Source organism: Nerophis ophidion, linkage group LG21 (genome assembly GCF_033978795.1).
Source record: "Nerophis ophidion isolate RoL-2023_Sa linkage group LG21, RoL_Noph_v1.0, whole genome shotgun sequence".
NCBI classification, from domain to species: Eukaryota; Metazoa; Chordata; class Actinopteri; order Syngnathiformes; family Syngnathidae; genus Nerophis; species Nerophis ophidion.
In genome coordinates this window covers 38,092,331-38,099,830 of record NC_084631.1, presented here as the reverse complement: position 1 = coordinate 38,099,830, position 7,500 = coordinate 38,092,331, and the positions used below count along the sequence as shown (strand labels likewise).

The window sequence follows — 7,500 nt, the reverse complement described above, 5'->3', positions numbered from 1 at the left end:
ATAATTCTGGAAAATCCCTTATCTGCTTATTGTGTTACCAGTGTTTTAGTGAGATTATATGGTCGTACCTGTACATCCTGAAGGTCGGCCCCGCACCTTTCTTCAGCACCAGTCGACGGGTGGTGGCGATGCCCATGTCTGCCCTTCGCAAGTGACCCTCTTCGAAACACGATCTTTCGAAATAATCGCTGCACAATACACTGTACTTTGTGTGTGTGGTCCAATCCAACCGTGTCCGCTTGACCGCTCTGTTCCATAGTAAAGCTTCACCGTCATCTTTCGGGAATGTAAACAATGGAACACCGGCTGTGTTTATGTTGCTAAAGTCGGCCGCAATACACCGCTTCCCACCTACAGCTTTCTTCTTTGACGTCTCCATTATTCATTGAACAAATTGCAAAATATTCAGCAACACAGAGTCCATAATACTGTGGAATTATGCGATGGAAACAGACGACTTATAGCTGTGAACGGTGCTGGAACAAATGTCCTCTACAATACGTGACGTCACGCGCACGCGTCATCATACCGCGACGTTTTAGCAGGATACTTCCGCGCGAAATTTAAAAATTGTAATTTAGTAAACTAAAGCGGCCGTATTGGCATGTGTTGCAATGTTAATATTTCATCATTGATATATAAACTATCAGACTGCGTGGTCGCTAGTAGTGGCTTTCAGTAGGTCTTTAAAGCTGAGATGAAGCCGACCCAAGAAGAGAGAAAAGGGTGAGAGCTAAAAATCCACCTTCTCTGCAAGAGTCGGGACTAAAAATCCACTTCCTCTGCAGCAGACTTTTAACACGCTGGAGACACAAAATGTCCTCTCATAACAACAAAAAATGGTTTATTAAATGTACAGACATTGTTTGTATTTTCCTTTTATTTACTGCAGAAGCATCACTTAACCTCCTTTTTAACAATATTTAAACACAAATCAACATTCAGTGTCTAAATAATCAACTATTTCACTCGAATAAACTTTTAGTTTTTTTTTATTTAACTACAGATTCATTTATTTTTTACAATACGAAAATACACTTGAAAATTTAATATATTTATACTTTAGAGTTATTAATATAAATAAATTTTTTTAATTAAAAAGTATCCATGTTTTTTGTTTTTAAATAAACCTCGACATGTGTCCTTCATTTTCTACTGCTTGCCACTCTCAGGTTTGCTATAATAAAATTAAATAGAGCAAAGGATAATAAATAATATACGAATAAATATTATGTAAGTTAAAATGTGTATATATATTTTAAAATTATTTAAGGCCTGTATAAAAAAAAAAAACATGGAACAAAAGCGTTCTGACCATCCAAATACTTTTGCTTTAAGTAGTAAAATTGTCCTAATTTGATATCCAGTACTTTATGTAAAAATGTATAATAAAAACTAATTTCAAAACGAAACCAGAATATAACTGTCCAGTACTTTACTTTTTTAGCAAATCGAAAAAAAGAGAAAACTGATCTATCAATAAAAATAAATTAGCATTTTTTCTAATAAATCAGAAGAAATTAACGAAGAATAGTAATACAAAACTAATTTTTTTTAGATAATGTAAAACTGTTTAAAGCCCATAGCAGATATGCTACAGAGACAAAGAAATATTTTAAAATCCCTTTCTGAATTTAACTCAGAAAATCAACCCTGATTAAAAATCTCAAATATATAAAAAAACAGCAAATTTTATCCCCCAAAAAATCTTCAACATTACTATAAATTAATATTCATTTAAAAATATAATACATTTTAAGTGGTTGAAAAATGGATAGGATAAATATATATTGAATGTTTGTACTGGAATGAAATATGTACAAATCCTGTTTTCCTCCACCATCCTAAGGATGCTATAAGGTGTAGCAGCATGGACCATAAACATACATCAATGTATGAGTGTACTAAGTTGAAAGTACATCACTGTATGAGTGTACTAAGTTAAAAATACATCACTGTATGAGTGTACTAAGTTGAAAGTACATCACTGTATGAGTGTACTAAGTTAAAAATACATCAATATATGAGTGTACTAAGTTGAAAGTACATCACTGTATGAGTATACTAAGTTAAAAATACATCAATGTATGAGTGCACTAAGTTAAAAAAATACATCAATGTATGTGCACTGAGTTAAAAATACAATGTATGAGTGCACTAAGGTAAAAATACATCAACGTATGAGTGCACTAAGTTAAAATTACATCAATGTATGAGTGCACTAAGTGAAAAATACATCTATATGAGTGCACTAAGTTAAAAATACATCAACGTATGAGTGTACTAAGTTAAAAAATACATCAATGTATGTGCACTAAGTTGAAAATACAATGTAAGAGTGCACTAAGTTAAAAATACATCAATATATGAGTGCACTAAGTTGAAAGTACATCAACGTGTGAGTGTACTAAGTTGAAAGTACATCAATGTATGTGTGCACTAAGTTAAAAATACATCAACATATGAGTGCACTAAGTAAAAAATACATCAATGTATGAGTGTACTAAGTTAAAAATACATCAATGTATGAGTGTACTAAGTTAAAAATACATCAATGTATGAGTGTACTACGTTAAAATATACATCGATGAATGTGAACTAAGCTAAAAATACATCAATGTACGAGTGCACTAAGTTAAAAATACATCAATGTATGAGTGTAATAAGTTGAAAGTACATCGATATATGAGTGTACTAAGTTAAAAATACATCAATGTATGAGTGTACAGAGTTAAAAATACATCAATGTATGAGTGTACAGAGTTAAAAATACATCAACATATGAGTGCACTAAGTAAAAAATACATCCATGTATGAGTGTACTAAGTTAAAAATACATCAACGTATGAGTGCACTAAGTTAAAAATACATCAACATATGAGTGCACTAAGTTAAAAATACATCAAAGTATGAGTGTACTAAGTTGAAAGTACATCAATGTATGGGTGTACCAAGTTAAAAATACATCAACGTATGAATGTACTAAATTGAAAGTACATCAATGTATGAGTGTACTAAGTTGAAAGTACATCAATGTATGACTGTACTAAGTTGAAAGTACATCAATGTATGAGTGCACTAAGTTAAAAATACATCAATGTATGAGTGTACTAAGTGAAAAATACATCAATGTATGAGTGCACTAAGTGAAAAATACATCAATGTATGAGTGCACTAAGTTAAAAATACATCAATGTATGAGTGCACTAAGTTAAAATACATCAATATATGAGTGCACTAAGTTAAAAATACATCAATGTATGAGTGCACTAAGTTAAAAAATACATCAATGTATGAGTGTACTAGGTTAAAAAATACATCAATGTATGTGCACTAAGTTGAAAATACAATGTAAGAGTGCACTAAGTTAAAAATACATCAATATATGAGTGCACTAAGTTAAAAATACATCAATGTATGAGTGCACTAAGTTAAAAATACATCAATGTATGAGTGCACTAAGTTAAAAATACATCAATGTATGAGTGCACTAAGTTAAAAATACATCAATGTATGAGTGTACTAGGTTAAAAAATACATCAATGTATGTGCACTAAGTTGAAAATACAATGTAAGAGTGCACTAAGTGAAAAATACATCAATATATGAGTGCACTAAGTTAAAAATACATCAACGTGTGAGTGTACTAAGTTGAAAGTACATCAATGTATGTGTGCACTAAGTTAAAAATACATCAACATATGAGTGCACTAAGTAAAAAATACATCAATGTATGAGTGTACTAAGTTCAATCAATCAATCATTGATTGATTGATACTAAGTTAAAAATACATCAATGTATGAGTGTACTACGTTAAAATATACATCAATGTATGTGCACTAAGCTAAAAATACATCAATGTACGAGTGCACTAAGTTAAAAATACATCAATGTATGAGTGTACTAAGTTGAAAGTACATCAATGTATGAGTGTACTAAGTTAAAAATACATCAATGTATGAGTGTACAGAGTTAAAAATACATCAACATATTAGTGCACTAAGTAAAAAATACATCCATGTATGAGTGTACTAAGTTAAAAATACATCAACGTATGAGTGCACTAAGTTAAAAATACATCAACATATGAGTGCACTAAGTTAAAAATACATCAAAGTATGAGTGTACTAAGTTGAAAGTACATCAATGTATGAGTGTACTAAGTTAAAAATACATCAATGTATGAGTGTACCAAGTTAAAAATACATCAACGTATGAGTGTATTAAATTGAAAGTACATCAATGTATGAGTGTACTAAGTTGAAAGTACATCAATGTATGAGTGTACTACTTTAAGTTAAAAAAATTATTCACTGCATGTGTGCACTAAGTTAAAAATTAGGGATGTCCAACAATATCGGACTGCTGATTTAATCGGCTGATAAATACTTTAAAATTTAATATCGGAAATTATCTGTACCAGTTTGAAAAAGTAAAATGTGTGAATTTTTATAACGACACCCTGGGCACGGATGGAGGGAGAAGTACAGAGCGACAATAAATCTTATGGGAACTGCATTTGCGTGCCGGGCCAGTCACATAATATCTATAGCGTCTACACACGCACGCACGCACGCACGCACAGCACACACACGTGAATGCAATGCATACTTGGTCAACAGCCATACAGGTCACAGTGAGGGTGGGCGTATAAACAACTTTAACACTGTTACAAATGTGTGAACCCACACCAAACAAGAATGACAAACACATTTGGAGAGAACATCCACACCATAAACACAACAAATACCCAGAACCCCTTGCAGCACTAACTCTTCCAGGACCTACTAGACCCCCGCTATACTAACCCTGATTATTATCAAACACATTCTAAAGTACATTCAAGTCAAAGTCCATCCATCCATCCAATTCTCTACCGCTTGTCCCTTTTGGGATTGCAGGGGGTGCTGGAGCCAAACCCAGCTGCATTCAGGTACACCCTGGACAAGTCACCACCTCATCACAGATAGACAACATTCACTCACTCGGGACCATTTAGTGTTGCCAATCAACCTATCCCCAGGTGCATGTCTTTGTAGGGGGAGGGGCCTAACCCCAGGTCCATGTCTTTGGAGGTGTGTGGGGCCTATCCCCAGGTGGGTGTCTTTGGAGGTGGGAGGGGCCTATCCTCAGGTGCATGTCTTTGGAGGTGGGTGGGGCCTATCCCCAGGTGGGTGTCTTTGGAGGTGGGAGGGGCCTATCCTCAGGTGCATGTCTTTGGAGGTGGGTGGGGCCTATCCCCAGGTGGGTGTCTTTGGAGGTGGGTGGGGCCTATCCCCAGGTGGGTGTCTTTGGAGGTGGGAGGGGCCTATCCCCAGGTGGGTGTCTTTGGAGGTGGGAGGGGCCTATCCCCAGGTGGGTGTCTTTGGAGGTGGGTGGGGCCTATCCCCAGGTGCGTGTCTTTGGAGGTGGGCAGGGCCTATCCCCAGGTGCATGTCTTTGAAGGTGGGAGGGGCCTATCCCCAGGTGCATGTCTTTGGGGGTGGGAGGAGCCTATCCCCAGGTGCATGTCTTTGTAGGGGGAGGGGCCTATCCCCAGGTGCATGTCTTTGGAGGTGTGTGGGGCCTACCCCCAGGTGGGTGTCTTTGGAGGTGGGTGGGGCCTATCCCCAGGTGGGTGTCTTTGGAGGTGGGTGGGGCCTATCCCCAGGTGGGTGTCTTTGGAGGTGGGTGGGGCCTATCCCCAGGTGGGTGTCTTTGGAGGTGGGTGGGGCCTATCCCCAGGTGGGTGTCTTTGGAGGTGGGAGGGGCCTATCCCCAGGTGCATGTCTTTGGAGGTGGGAGGGGTCTGTCCCCAGGTGCATCCCTTTGGAGGGGGGCAGGGCCTATCCCCAGGTGCATGTCTTTGGAGGTGGGCAGGGCCTATCCCCAGGTGCATGTCTTTGAAGGTGGGAGGGGCCTATCCCCAGGTGCATGTCTTTGGGGGTGGGAGGAGCCAATCCCCAGGTGCATGTCTTTGGAGGGAGCCGGAGAACCCGGAGTAGAACCCACGCGGTCACGAAGAGAACATGGAAACTCTACACAGAAAAATCCCTTGCCCGGGATTGAACTCAGTACCTTGGTATTGTGAGGCACATGCACTAACCCCTGTACCACCGTGCTGCCTCAATTGAAAGTCATGCAAAGCTAATAACTTCAGTGCTAAAGTGCATTTAGTTGCTGTAAGTGTCAAATAAAAATGCAAGGCTAAGTGCATAAGTGCACACTAGTTATTAGCACGGCTGCAAGTCACGAAGCTGGTAAGTGCACACTCAAGTGCACACTAGTTATTGGAACGATGCGTGAACAACAATCAAACAATGGAAGAGGGACTCGTGCTAGAGGTGCTGTCTTCATCAACATGTACTGAAGGTAACAAATAATGCCGTCGGCAGATTATTCGGTGTGAAAAGGAGGATAACTACTTACCTGTCTGTCTGTCTGTCTGTCTGTCGACTTATCACTTCCTGCTACCGGCTTATAACCAACGCTGATTGGACTGCAGCGATCACGTGGCTGGGAAGACCGCACATAGCTCAAAGAGTACTAGAGAGCAAGAGCATAATAGTCCCCGCAAAAGTATGGATTTGACGCCTGCCTTACACCACCTAGGTTAAAATATATCAATGTATGAGTGTACTAAGTTAAAATATATCAATGTATGAGTGTACTAAGTTAAGAATACATTAATGTATGAGTGTACTAAGTTAAAAATACATCCATGAACGAGTGTACTAAATTAAAAATACATTCATGAATGAGTGTACTAAGTTAAAAATACAGCAATGTATGAGTGTACTGAGTTAAAAATACATCATTGTATGAGTGTACTAAGTTAAAAATACATAAATGTAAAGGGTGTACTAAGTTAAAAATACATAATTGTATGAGTGTACTAAGTTAAAAATACATCAACGTATGAGTGTACTAAGTTAAAAATACATCATTGTATGAGTGTACTAAGTTAAAAATACATAAATGTAAAGGGTGTACTAAGTTAAAAATACATAATTGTATGAGTGTACTAAGTTAAAAATACATCAATGTATGAGTGTGCTAAGTTAAAAATAGATCCATAAACGAGTGTACTCAATTAGAAATAAATCCATTTATGAGTGTACTGAGTTAAAAATACAGCAATGTATGAGTGTACTGAGTTAAAAATACATAATTGTATGAGTGTACTAAGTTAAATATACATAATTGTATGAGTGTACTTAGTTAAAAATACATCAATGTATGAGTGTACTGAGTTAAAAATACATCATTATATGAGTGTACTAAGTTAAAAATACATAAATGTAAAGGGTGCACAAAGTTAAAAATACATCAACGTATGAGTGTACTAAGTTAAAAATACATAATTGTATGAGTGTACTAAGTTAAAAATACATAAATGTATGACTGTACTAAGTTAAAAATACATCCATGAACGAGTGTACTAAGTTAAAAATACATCAACGTATGATTGTACTAAGTTAAAATACATCAATGTATGAGTGTACTAAGTTAAAAATACA

The 7,500-nt window shown here is 36.7% G+C and overlaps 1 protein-coding gene across 1 annotated transcript in view; it reads left to right on the top strand.

The window, feature by feature from the left end:
- abhd5a (abhydrolase domain containing 5a) overlaps positions 1–865 on the top strand; it is a 15,330-nt gene extending 14,465 nt beyond the window's left edge. The window contains exon 7 of the mRNA XM_061882563.1: positions 1–865. This exon is cut by the window's left edge and continues 876 nt beyond it. The gene's annotated coding sequence lies outside the window, so the exon portion shown is untranslated.
- Positions 866–7,500: the final 6,635 nt, after the last annotated feature.